This window comes from Hordeum vulgare, chromosome 5H (genome assembly GCF_904849725.1).
Source record: "Hordeum vulgare subsp. vulgare chromosome 5H, MorexV3_pseudomolecules_assembly, whole genome shotgun sequence".
In the NCBI taxonomy this organism is placed as follows: domain Eukaryota; kingdom Viridiplantae; phylum Streptophyta; class Magnoliopsida; order Poales; family Poaceae; genus Hordeum; species Hordeum vulgare.
Window position 1 is genome coordinate 429077113 of NC_058522.1, and position 14901 is coordinate 429092013.

Sequence of the window (14901 nt, forward strand, 5' to 3'; positions counted from 1 at the left end):
ACCTAGTGACTATTCAAAAATTCTCCGTTTTCTTTTGCGATTCCAAAGTTTTGTCGAGGGGATTTGATCAACCCCATTGACGGATTTCTTTCGATGACCATGAGATGGATGAATCGAGGAGTCACAAACCTCTGTTCCAAGCTTTTACTTTAGGTTGCTTAGAAGAAAAATGATAGATTTAGTTTAGTGTTACCTGTTTTTCTGTTTTAGCGTCCGGTAGAAAAATACCCCAAAAATAAAAGTTCTCCAAACGTCCTGAAAATCTAGTATGATTTTTTCTGGAATTTTTGAAAAATTGTGAGACAAAGAGTTTGTCTGGGGGCCACACCAGTGGTCCACAAGCCCTTGGGGCGCGGGCACCCCCTGGCCGCACCACCCAGGCTTGTGGGGCCCACAGGCACCCCCTCCACTCATTATTGCTCTCATCTGGTTCTCCTACCTCCAGAAAAAATCGTTTCGCAGCTCAAACCCGTGTTCTTGCTCCTCTTGCTGGGATTTTCGATCTCTTTGCTCAAATCACTGTTCTCCGAACTGTTTTGGGGAAATTACTCCTTGGTAAGTGACTCCTCCATTGGTCCAATTAGTTTTTGCTCTAGTGCCTTATACTCCGTGTATTTTTGCTGCCTTGGTGACCATGTTCTTGAGCTTTGCATGCTAATTCTAGCTGGTCCCAAGTAGTTTTGATGCGCAATATGGTCTCTAGGCACTTGTGGGAGTAGTTGCTACGAGTTTAGTTGATCCTTGTTCATTCTTCCTTTGGGTCACTGAAAATTTCAGAAAAAGGAAGATGTTCAGGAGAAGCTTTCATGGTGGTTCCTCAAGCAAGAGAGGTCCCCGTCTTGCGATTCAGGAGCCTGATCCTTACCATCCTAGGGACGCGTAGGTACAACCATGTGAATGGCCTTCTGATGAATTTATGATTGAGGCAGGTTTCAAAGATGAGTTCGATGCACTTGTTCACAACGTCGGACTCGAAGAATTCATCTCCGATAAATGTGAACAGTATGTTGCTCTCACTGCCTCTTTTGTTTGTAGATTCAAATTTTCAGCTGGTCGTGAGACATCGGTACTGTTTGATCTCTATGATAAATCGTATACCATGGATTTAGAGGATTTCAATAGAATTTGCAAAATACCTATTTGGGGTAGCCTCAATGATCCTCCTAAATCTTCGGTTAGAGATTTTTTGCTCTGGTATTACTATTGGGGAAACTAGAGACATTACGCAAGCTACCATGGGGAGTATTCATTTTCCCGCCTTGCATTATTTTGCCCTCTTCATAGGCAGATGCATTAATGGCAAGATTGAGCATTGTCACCTCTGCGCATCCGACCTTAGTATCCTTAAGAGCGCAATGACGGGTGACAAAAGCTTCAACATGGGAGCTATAATAGTAAGGAGGCTGAATAAGAATGCTAATGAAGGGAATTTCTTTGGTGGGATCTATGCCACTCGCATAGCAAATTTTCTTGGAGTACTCATCCGCGAAGGAGATCCCCCGCTCCATACAGTTTTCCTTGACCGCGTCGCTTTGACACGCTACGAGTTCCTTAATAGGGATGACGAATCCCTCCTATGCCGTCTGATATTTAACCGACAGCGTGTTTTCCATATTACCCTTCCTGCTCATGCCTTCTTTGACTTTCAGGTAAAACGGAGATATTACATAACCAAAGGAGAGGCAGAGGAGTATGAGAGGGAGGCAAAGGCTGCTCGTCTCCGTGAGGCAGCTATGCAGGCAGTGGCTGCAGCGCTCCCGTATAACCCCCATTATGATTTTGGGTTTCGCCAGGACCATCCTTGGGAGTAGACCAACTTAGCCCAAAAGCCTAAGCTTGGGGGAGTACGTGTTCTCACCGACTTTACATTTTTGCTTATGCTTTCACTTTGTTAGCCGGTGTTCACACTTTGCCACTGTATCATCCATGCTAGTTTATTTTCTTTTTCTCGTTTTCTTTTCGTTTGTCTGTCTAGTTTGAGAAAAAACAAAAAGATTTTCTTTTCTTCTTTTGCTTGTTGGGAGCTTTCCCGTGTAAATAGTTTTCTTTTTCTTTGGGTTAAGGTAGAAGATATTGGTTACAATGTTTAGTGGCTCTTGCATGCATACCTGTTTAGCTTTCAAAGAGCCATATTACTTTGTCTTCTCCTTTGTGTTTGCCTGCAGATTCCAGCATTAGTCCAATGCACGAGCACGCTTATTACTGTTCACATCTTTCGGTCGTGCAAGTGAAAGGCAATAATGACGATATATGATGAAGTGACTGAGCCTGGAAAAGCTGGTATGAACTCGATCTATTTTGTTTTTGTAATATGACTAGCTCATCGTGCCCGATTCAGCTTTGTTGTGAGAGAAACATGTTTGCAATGACAACTTAGAGATCATAGTTGCTAATGCTATGCTTACTCAGCTAGGAGCTTATAATGGTTTGTCTTGGTTGCCATAATGAATTTTGAGATGACTATGATGTAGTATGATAGGATGGTATCCTCCTTTGAATGATTCAAGTGGCTTGACTTGGCGCATGTTTGATGACCCACAAGTATAGGGGATCAATCTAGTCCTTTCAATAAGTAAGAGTGTTGAACCCAACGAGGAGCAGAAGGATCTGACAAGTGGTTTTCAGCAAGGAAATATCTGCAAGCACTGAAATTATCGGTAACAAGTGATTGTGTGGTGAGATGATTCGTAGCAAGCAACAAGTAACAAAAGTAGCAACGGTGCAGCAAAGTGGCCCAATCCCTTTTGTAGCAAGGGACAAGCCTGGACAAAGTCTTATAGGAGGAAAAACGCTCCCGAGGACACAAGGGAATTTCTGTCATGCTAGTTTCATCATGTTCATATGATTCGCGTTCGTTACTTTGATAGTTTGATATGTGGGTGGACCGGTGCTTGGGTACTGCCCTTACTTGGACAAGCACCCCACTTATGATTAACCCCTCTCGCAATCATCCGCAACTATGAAACAAGAATTAAGACAAAGTCTAACCATAGCATTAAACTAGTGGATCCAAATCAGCCCCTTACGAAGCAACGCATAAACTAGGGTTTAAGCTTCTGTCACTCTAGCAACCCATCATCTACTTACTACTTCCCAATGCCTACCTCTAGGCCCAAATAATGGTGAAGTGTCATGTAGTCGACGTTCACATAACAACACTAGAGGAAAAACAACATACAATATATCAAAATACCGAACGAATACCAAATTCACATGACTATTATTAGCATGACTTATCCCATGTCCTCAGGAACAAAAGTAACTACTCACAAAGCATAATCATATTCATGATCAGAGGTGTAATGAGTAGCATCAAGGATCTGAACATAAACTCTTCCACCAAGTAACCCAACTAGCATCAACTACAAAGAGTAATCAACACTACTAGCAACCTTACAAGTACCAATCGGAGTCGCGAGACGGAGATTGGTTACAAGAGATGAACTAGGGTTTGGAGATGAGATGGTGCTGATGAAGATGTTGATGGTGACGAGTCCCCTCTGATGAGAGGAGTGTTGGTGATGACGATGGCGACGATTTCCCCCTCCGGGAGGGACGTTTCCCCGGCAGGATCGTCCTGCCGGAGCTCTAGATTGGTTCTGCTCAAGTTCCGCCTCGTGGCGGCGGCAAAACCACGAAAAAGCTTCCTTCGGATTTTTTTTTCTGGACGAAACCCTCCATATAGCAAAAGAGGGGGGCTAGTGGGCCAGCAGGGTGCCCACAAGCCCCCGTGGCGTGGCCTGGGGGTGGCCGCACCGTGCAGGCTTGTGGCCACCCCTTGGCGGCCCTCTGACACTTCTTCGGCCCAGTATTTTTTATATAATCGAAAAAAATCTCCGTTGATTTTCACGGCGTTTGGAGTTGCGCAGAATAGGTATCTCAACTTTGCTCCACTTTCACGCCAGAATTCCAGTCGCCGGTATTCTCCCTCTTCATGTAAACCTTGCAAAATAAGAGAGAAAAGGCACAAGAATAGTACCGTGAAGTGAAATAACAGCAAAAGAAGCGATAAATATCAACATGATGCAAAATGGACGTATCAACTCACCCAAGCTTAGACCTCGCTTGTCCTAAAGCGAAAGCCTAGCTCACTAAATATGTCCACATGTTTAGGGAGAGAGGTGTCGACAAAACAAGATACGAACATGCATGCATCATGATCAAGCTCAGAACAGCATACCGACATATAATCTCTCATGCTAAAGTGATAATTCCTTCACAAAGTAAAGCATGGATCAAGAACCTTACCAAGAAGTAACAACCAATAACCTTTAGTCATTGAAGCAATTGCAATTTATCACAACATCAGAAAGAGTCAAGTAAGAGCTTGTAAAGCAAATCCACATACTCAACCATTCTTTCGTTCTCTACAATTGCTACAACTCACGTGGTACTCATGAGATCAAAGTTTCAGCTGAACACAAAGAAAGATAGGGGCTTATAGTTTTGCCTCCCAATTGCTTACCTCAAGGGTAATGTCAACAATAATAATTCATGAATGCCTACCTCCAAGTTGACATATGAATATAGTTCTTTCCCAAGCATGTGACGGTAGCCAAGACAAAGGCGAAACACGGAATTGGTGAAGATCACCATGACTCTTTCAAGGGCAAAAAGTAAAGGTACAAGATAGGCCCTTCGCAGAGGGAAGCAGAGGTTGTCATGCGCTTTTGAGGTTTGGATGCATGTCCTCTTAGTGCGGAGGAACGTCACTTTATATTGCCTCGTGTGATAAAGAACTTTATTATGCAGTATGTCGCTTTTATGTCTTCCTCATCACAGGTTCGTATAAAGCTTATTTTCCACACACTAATAGATCATACATATTAGAGAGCAATTTTTATTGCTTGCACCGGTGACAACTTACTTGAGGGATCTTATTCAATCCATAGGTAGGTATGGTGGACACTCAAGGCAACACTGGTTTGAAGGTTTATGGATGCACAAGTAGTATCTCTACTTAGTGCGGGAGTTTTGGCTAATATGAGGTGGAAGCAATCGTCACATGCTAAAGGATCTCTAATCATATAACATTGTTCAGAGCCAAGAAAACACAATTCATTACGTTGTCTTCCTTGTCCAACATCTACTTCTAGGCATGCAATAGTTTGATGAGTGTTCACAATCATAGATGGTGTCAGAGATGATATATTTATATGTGAACCTCTCCTTCCTTATCGCTTCCTATTAATTGCAACAATGACCATGGTCTACGTTTGCCTACCCTCAACAAGTTTCAATCATCATTCTTTTTATACGTGAAGCCATCACTTCCCATAAGATCACTACATGATCTTTCATGCTTTTGTTCTATTCTCACTCTTTTGATCATGGCAAGAGGAAAATCCCTGCAACTAAGACACTCTTTATTATATGGCTCACGAGCAAGAATACATCGAGGGTGACACAAAGCAAAACTAAAGACTAAAACACTAAGACTTTTAAACTACTAAAAAAGAGAAAACTGAAAAGGAAAACTAAAACAAAGGTAAAGGCAAAAGATATGATGGTGATACGATACCGGGGCAACTCCCCCAAGCTTGGCAGAAGCCAAGGGGATTGCCCATACCAATGCTCAGTTGTCGTCCTTTGGTGGTGATCGAGGAGTTGTTGCAGAGGTCTTGAGCTTGTCTAATTTCCACTTGAGCATAAAATCCTGCTCTCTCAGATCATCATTTTCCTCCTCAAGCTTCAACACCCTTTGACAAAGTTCTTGCTTACTCTCCTGCAAGAAACAAGAAGGGATAAACAAGTTCTTAGGCTTCTTCCTTGAGTCAGGGAGGCTCAACTTCTTGAACTCCACATGAGTGCGTCCAGGTTGAGGTAGAGGAGCCTCCACTTCATCGGAACTCGTTTGTTCCTTCCCCTTGGGATCATAGTCCTCTTCCTCATCAGTGGTCCAGCCGTATGGTCCAAGTCCCCATAGACCTTGGGGTTAACAAGGTAATCGACCACATAGATCTCCCCCTCTGAGTCCTGAGAAGACATCTTGACCTAGATCTGCGGCAGAAAACAGGCTCGAAATGAAAAACAGAGGAAATCTGCGTGATGCAGGGGTCAGACCAAACGGAAGTATATATAATGATTTTTTCCAGACCAGAAGGAGTCCCCTGCATGAAAATGGAGTCCGAGAGGTGCACAAGGTGGGCACAAGCCCTCACGGCGTGGCCAGGGGTGGGCCCACGCCGTGCAGGTTGTCGCCTCCTCGCGCACTATTCGGACTACTTCCAATTTTTGTATTTTTCAAAAATTCCAAAACGGAGAAAATTTCCTATGGGGAACGTTTTGGACTCTGTTTTCTTACCGAATCTCATACCTCTTCGTTTTTGGAGTGTGAAACAGGCTGATAAATGTCCCTTAGGTATTCTTCCGGAGTTATGGTATTGATGATATTGCTTTCAACATTTATGGGAGTACCTAAGATATAATGCTTGATTCTCTGCCCATTTACCACTCTCGGACAATTACCTTCCGTGTTGTTGATCTTGATAGCACCGGAACGATATACTTCCTCAACAACATAGGGACATTCCCATTTAGAGAGAAGCTTGCCTGCAAAGAATCTTAAACGAGGGTTATATAGCAAGACATAATCACCTACATTGAACTCACACTTTTGTATCCTCTTATCATGCCACCTCTTAACCTTCTCTTTGAAGAGCTGGGCATTCTCATATCCTTGAGTTCTCCACTCATCAAGCGAGCTAATATCAAATAACCTCTTCTCACCAGCAAGTTTGAAATCAAACTTGAGCTCTTTGATTGCCCAATAAGCTTTATGCTCTAAATCAAGAGGTAAGTGACATGCTTTCCCATACACCATTTTGTACGGAGACATGCCCATGGGATTCTTATAGGCAGTTCTATAAGCCCACAGTGCATCATCGAGCTTCTTAGACCAATTCTTTCTAGAACTGTTGACAGTCTTTTGCAGAATTAGTTTAATCTCTCTATTGCTTAGCTCTGCTTGACCACTGGACTGAGGGTGGTAGGGAGACACAATTCTATGGTTGACATCATACTTAGCAAGTGTTTTACGGAAAGCACCATGAATGAAGTGTGAACCACCGTCGGTCATTAGATATCTAGGGACTCCAAATCTAGGGAAGATAACTTCTTTCAGCATCTTGATAGAGGTGTTGTGATCAGCACTACTAGTGGGGATAGCTTCTACCCACTTAGTGACGTAATCAACAGCAACTAAGATGTGCGTATACCCATTGGATTTTGGAAACGATCCCATATAATCAAAGCCCCAAACATCAAATGGTTCAATGACAAGTGAATAGTTCATAGGCATTTCCTGACGTTTGCGAATATTACCTATTCTTTGACATTCGTCACAAGACAAGACAAACTTACGGGCATCCTTGAAGAGATTGGGCCAATAGAAACCTAATTGCAATACCTTGTGTGCAGTTCTATCTCCCGCATGGTGTCCTCCGTAGGCCTCGGAGTGACACTTCTATAGGATCTGTCCCTGTTCATGTTCAAGTACACAACATCTAATAACACAATCTACTCCTTCCTTATAAAGGTGAGGATCATCCCAAAAGTAGTGTCTCAAGTCAAAGAAGAATTTCTTCTTTTGCTGGTACGTGAAACTAGGCGGTATATATTTGGCAACGATATAGTTTGCATAATCAGCATACCACGGTGCACTACGTGAAGCATTGATGACATTCAGTTGCTCACCGGAAAGCTATCATCAATAGGTTGTGGGTCATCAAGAACGTTCTCCAACCTAGACAAGTTATCTGCTACTGGGTTATCAGCACCCTTTCTGTCGACAACGTGCAAATCAAATTCTTGTAGCAAGAGAACCCATCTGATAAGTCTAGGTTTAGCGTCCTTCTTCTCCATGAGGTACTTAATAGCAGCATGATCAGTGTGAATAGTGACTTTGGAATCAACTATGTAAGACCTGAACTTTTCACATGCAAACACGATTGCTAAAAATTCCTTCTCCGTAGTGGCATAGTTTCTCTGGGCACTGTCTAGAGTTTTACTAGCGTAGTGAATAACATTCAACTTCTTATCAACTCTTTGCCCTAGAACAGCACCAACAGCATAATCGCTAGCGTCACACATGATCTCAAAAGGCAAGTTCCAATCAGGTGGTTGCACAATAGGTGCAGTTATCAAAGCCCTCTTAAGTATTTTGAAGGCTTCCTCACAATCATTGTCAAAGACAAAAGGGATATCCTTTTGCAAGAGATTGGTAAGAGGCCTAGAAATCTTAGAGAAGTCTTTGATGAACCTTCTATAGAAACCAGCATGACCAAGGAAACTTCTTATTCCTCTGATATCTGTGGGGTATGGCATTTTCTCGATTGCATCAGCCTTAGCCTTATCGACTTCAATACCTCTTTCGGAAATTTTATGTCCTAAGACTATGCCTTCATTAACCATAAAGTGGCACTTCTCCTAATTCAAGACAAGGTTGGTGTATTTACATCTCTGTAACACTCGATCGAGGTTGCTGAGGCAATCATCAAAGGAAGACCCATAAACGGAGAAGTCAGCTATGAAAACATCAACAATCTTTTCACAAAAGTCAGAGAATATAGCCATCATACATCTTTGAAAGGTGGCAGGTGCATTACATAAGCCAAAATGCATACGTCTATAGGCAAAGGTACCGAAAGGGCAGGTGAAAGTGGTTTTCTCCTGATCAGATTGTGCAACTGGTATTTGGGAGAAACCAGAATAACCGTCTAGAAAGCAGAAGTCTATGTGTTTGGACAGCCTTTCTAGCATTTGGTCGATGAAAGGCAGAGGGTAATGATCTTTCCTAGTGGCCTTATTCAACTTCCTAAAATCAATCACCATCCTATAGCCAGTAATAATCTTCTGTGGGATCAACTCATCCGTATCATTAGGGACAACGGTGATGCCTCCCTTCTTAGGAATGCAATGCACCGGACTCACCCAATCGCTATCAGCAACAAGATAGATAATACCCGCTTCCAGGAGCTTTAGTATTTATTTTCTTACTACTTCTTTCATCTTAGGATTCAATCTCCTTTGATGATCAGCAACTGGATTGAAATCAGGATCAGTTTTGATCTTGTGCTGGCATAGAGTAGGACTAATGCCCTTAAGATCATCAAGAGTATATCCTATAGCAGCACGGTGCTTCCTCAGAGTTTTTAGTAACTTCTTTTCTTCCTGCTCTGAGAGGCTAGCACTAATAATAACAGGATATATCTCCTTTTCATCAAGATAGGCATACTTAAGAGTATCAGGCAACTGTTTAAGCTCGAACACATGATCAGCCTTTAGTGGGGGTGGATCCCCAAGCAGTTCAACAGGCAGATTATTCTTAAGGATAGGATATTGTTCTAAGACAACTCTATCTATCTCATCCCTTTCATCCATATGCATATCATTTTCATGCTCAAGCAAGTATTGCTCTAAGGGATCAGTAGGAGGCACGTCAATAGAGGCTAAGGCAATAGTTTCATCCCTACTAGGCAACTCCTTTTCATGAGGTTGTCTACCAAACTTAGAGAAATTGAAGTCATGTGACACACCTTCAAAGCCAACAGTGACAGTTTGCTTCTCACAATCAATATGAGCATTGACAGTATTGAGAAAAGTTCTACCAAATATGAAGGGACAAAAGCTATCTTGTGCGGTAGCAAGAACGAGGAAATCGGCAGGATACTTTGTTTTGCCACACAAGACTTCAACATTCCTAACAATTCCCAGAGGGCGGATAGTATCTCTATTGGCAAACTGAATAGTGAGATCTATAGGTTCTATCTCAACAGGTGCAATCTCATCTTTGACATCATCGTATAAGGATTGAGGTATTGCACTAACACTAGTACCCAAGTCACATAAACCATGATAAGAATGATCTCCTATCTTAACATAAACTACACGCATGTCAACAACAGGCCTATGTTTGTCTCTAGCGTGAGGTTTAGCAATTCTAGCAGCATCTTCACGAAAGTGAATATTATGTCCCTCAACTTCTTCAGACAGAAGATCTTTGATAATAACAGTGCTAGGTTCAACTCTAATTTGCTCAGGAGGTGTAGGTGTTCTAATATAGCCTCTACGTATCATAGTTGAAGCTTTAGAATGATCATTTATCCTAACAGGGAAAGGTGGTTTCTCAACGTAAGCACTGGGTACCACAGGATCATTATAGGCAATGACTTTCTCTTCAACTGGAGTGGGTTTAACTACATTGACTTCTAAAGGAGGATGAAATTTAAACCACTTCTCTTTGGGGAGATCAATATGAGCAGCAAAGGATTCACACAATGAAGCTACTATCTTAGAGTCAAGTCCATACTTAGCGCTAAAGTCACAAAAAGTATTTTTCTCAACAAAGGATTTAACGCAATCAAAAGTGAAATTCATACCTGACTCCTTACCTTCTTCAAGCTCCCAATCTTCAGAGTTGCGTTTAATTCTCTCCAATAAATTCCACTTGAAGTCAATATCTCTCTTCATAAAAGAACCGGTACAAGAAGTATCAAGCATGGTGCGATCATCATGAGAAAGCCGAGCATAGAAGTTCTAAATGATAATTTCTGTCGAGAGCTCATGATTGGGGCATGAATATAGCATTGATTTAAGCCTCCCCTAGCTTGAGCGATGATTTCTCTGTCACGAGGACAAAAATTGTAAATATAATTTCGATCACGTTGTACTAAATGCATAGGATAAAACTTTTGATGAAATTCCAATTTCAACCGATTGTAGTCCCATGATCCAGTATCATCACATAGCCTATACCATGTCAACGCCTTTTCCTTCAAAGATAAGGGAAATACCTTCTTCTTGACCTCATCCTCAGGCAAACCTGCAAGCTTAAATAAACCACAAACTTCATCTACATAGATTAGATGCAAGTCTGGATGTGATGTTCCATCTCCTGTAAAAGGATTAGCCAGCAGTTTCTCAAGCATACCCAAAGGAAATTCAAAGCAAATATTTTCAGTAGGTGCAGAAACTTGAGGAGCAACCATTCGTGCTTCCGTTCGAGGTGAATATACCCTGAACAAGCCCCTCAAAGGATTAGTATCCATAGTGACAAGTGAAAATAAATTTCAGCACACTATATGAATGTTTCCTTACCAAAGGCGCTTCACTCCCCAGCAACGGCACCAGAAAAGAGTTTTGATGGCCCACAAGTATAGGGGATCAATCGTAGTCCTTTCGATAAGTAAGAGTGTCAAAACCAACGAGGAGTAGAAGGATCTCACAAGTGGTTTTCAGCAAGGTAATATCTGCAAGCACTGAAATTATCGGTAACAAGTAGTTGTGTGGTGAGATGATTCGTAGCAAGCAACAAGTAACAAAAGTAGCAACGGGGCAACAAAGTGGCCCAATCCATTTTGTAGCAAGGGACAAGCCTGGACAAAGTCTTATAGGAGGTAAAACGCTCCCGAGGACACATGGGAATTTCTGTCATGCTAGTTTCATCATGTTCATATGATTCACGTTCGTTACTTTGATAGTTTGATATGTGGGTGGACCGGCGCTTGGGTACTGCCCTTACTTGGACAAGCATCCGACTTATGATTAACCCCTCTCGCAAGCATCCGCAACTATGAAAGAAGAATTAAGACAAAGTCTAACCATAGCATTAAACTAGTGGATCCAAATCAACCCCTTACGAAGCAACACATAAACTAGGGTTTAAGCTTCTATCACTCTAGCAACCCATCATCTACTTACTACTTCCCAATGCCTTCCTCTAGGCCCAAATAATGGTGAAGTGTTATGTAGTCGACATTCACATAACACCACTAGAGGAAAAACAACATACATCACATCAAAATAACGAACGAATACCAAATTCACATGACTACTTATAGCATGACTTATCCCATGTCCTCAGGAACAAAAGTAACTACTCACAAAGCATAATCATATTCATGACAAGAGAGGTAATGAGTAGCATCAAGGATCTGAACATAAACTCTTCCATCAATTAATCCAACTAGCATCAACTACAAAGAGTAATTAACACTACTAGCAACCTTACCAGTACCAATCGGAGTCGCGAAACGGAGATTGGTTACAAGAGATGAACTAGGGTTTGGAGATGAGATGGTGCTGATGAATATGTTGATGGTGATGAGTCCCCTCCGATGAGAGGAGTGTTGGTGATGACGATGGCGATGATTTCCCCCTCCAGGAGGGAAGTTTCCCCGGCAGGATCGTCTTGCCGGAGCTCTAGATTGGTACTGCTCAAGTTCTCCCTCGTGGCGGCGGCGAATCCTCCGAAAAGCCTCCTCCTAATTTTTTCAGACCGAAATCCTTCTTGTAGCTAAAGGGGGGAGCTAGAGGGCCAGCTGGGAGCCCACAAGCCCCCTAGGCGCGGCTAGGGGGTGGCCGCGCCTAGCAGGCTTGTGGCCCCGTGATGGTGCCCCTCCGGCACTTCTTCGACCTAGTATTTTTTATAAATCCCAAAAAATCCACGTTGATTTTCACAGCGTTTGGAGTTGCGCAGAATAGGCATCTCAAACTTGCTCCTTTTTCAGGCCAGAATTCCAGCTATCGGCATTCTCCCTCTTCATGTAAACCTTGCAAAACAAGAGAGAAAAGGCATAAGTATTGTACCATGAAGTGAAATAACAGCCCAAGAAGCGATAAATATCAACATGAAAGCATGATGCAAAATGGACGTACCACACCTCTATCAGGATGCTTAAAGAAGTTATTTTCCCTAGATTTGGAGTCCCTAGATATCTAATGACTGATGGTGGTTCACATTTTATTCATGGTGCTTTCCGTAAAACGCTTGCTAAGTACGATGTCAATCATAGAATTGCGTCTCCCTATCATCCTCAGTCCAGCGGTCAAGTAGAGCTAAGTAATAGAGAGATTAAACTAATTATGTAAAAGACTATCAATAGGTCTAGAAAGAATTGGTCTAAGAAGCTCGATGATGCATTGTGGGCTTATAGAACTGCTTATAAGAATCCCATGGGCATGTCTCCGTACAAAATGGTTTACGGTCAAGCATGTCATTTACCTCTTGAGCTAGAGCATAAGGCTTATTGGGCAATCAAAGATCTCAACTTTGATTTCAAACTTGCTGGTGAGAAGATGTTATTTGATATTAGCTCGCTTGATGAATGGAGAGCTCAGGCATATGAAAATACCAAGTTGTTTAAAGAAAAGGTTAAGAGGTGGCATGATAAAAGGATACAAAAAACATGAGTTCAATGTAGGTGATTATGTCTTGCTATATAATTCTCGTTTAATATTTTTTGCAGGCAAGCTTCTCTCTAAATAGTAAGGTCCTTACATTGTTGAGGAAGTATATTGTTCCGGTGCCATCAAGATCAACAACACGGAAGGTAATTTTACGAGAGTGGTAAATGGGCAAAGATTCAAGCATTATATCTCAGGTACTCCCATAAATGTTGAAAGCAATATTATCAATACCATAACTCTAGAGCAGTACATAAGGGATATTTATCAGCCTGTTTCAGACTCCGAAAACGAAGAGGTATGTGATTCGGTAAATAAACCGACTCCAAAACTTTTGCAGTAGGAATTTTTCTCCATTTTGGAATGTTTAGAAAATTAGAAAAATTTAAAGTAGTCCGGAAAGCGCACGAGGAGGCGACAAGCCTGCCAGGCGCGGGCCACCCCCCTGGCCGTGCGTGGGGGGCTTGTGACCACCTCGTGTGCCTCCCGGACTCCATTTTCTTGCGGAGTACTCCTTCTGGTCAGAAAAAATCATTATATATTCTCCCAAAAGGTCTGACCCTCGTATCACGCAATTTTCCTCTGTTTTCGTTTCGAGCTGTTGTGCAGACAGATCTAGATCGCTATGGCATCCCCAAAAGCTCTGAAGGACAAGTTCTTCGAGAAGGTCATCAATCCCTACCTCGCGGGAGTGCTGCAGCACCCTCAATTTATCGAGATGCGTGAGGGGGTGCTGCACATCCGTGATGTTGAGGGGCCCAAGAAGACCGGAAGCATGGAGGCGAGGCTCGAAGCAATGGAGCAGCAAGTCTTCAAGTGCCAAGGGATGGTGGAACGCGGACTCAATGCCAACCACATAATGATCACAGAGTTCACCAACAAGCACAAGATCGATGACAATGACATCGGGAAGCACCTCTCCAGGCTCTATGACAGAATTGATCACCTCCAAGCCCAGATCTATGACCTGCAGAACCAAAACTGTGAGTATGAGTATAGGTTTAAATCAATACGGTTGGCTGCAGATTTGAGGATTCTGGAGACTCGATCATCTTTCCATGATGGAGCACCTATGCCTTGGAAGACGGAGGATCAAACCCAGGTTGCAACAACTCCACCACCATCACCTCCGAAGGAAGACAACTAAGCACGGGTATGGGCAATCCCCTTGGCTTGTGCCAAGCTTGGGGGAGTTGCCCAGATATCGTATCACCATCGCATCTTTTGCCTTTACCTTTTCTTAGTTCGATCCTTTTTGGTTTTATCTTTCTCTAGTAGAATAAAGTTCTTAGTGTTTTAGGCTTGAGTTTTGCTTTGTGTCACCCCCCATGTATTCGAGTTCGTGAGTCATATAATAAAGAGTGTTTTAGTTAAGGGCCTTGCTTCATGCCATGATCTAAAGAAAAGAATGATAAAAGAACAAAACTATGAAAGATCATGTAATGATCTTATGGGAAGTGATGACTTCACATATAAAAAGAATGTTGATTGAAACTTGTTGTGGGTGGACAAACGTAGACCTTGGTCATTGCTGCAATTAATAGGAAGTAATAAAGAAAGAGAGGTTCACATATAAATATACCATCTATGATCGTGAACACTCACTAAACTATTGCATGCTTAGAAGTAGATGTTGGACAAGGAAGACAACATAATGAATTATTTTTGCTTGGTTCCGAACAATGATTATATGATTAGAGATCCCTTAGCATGTGA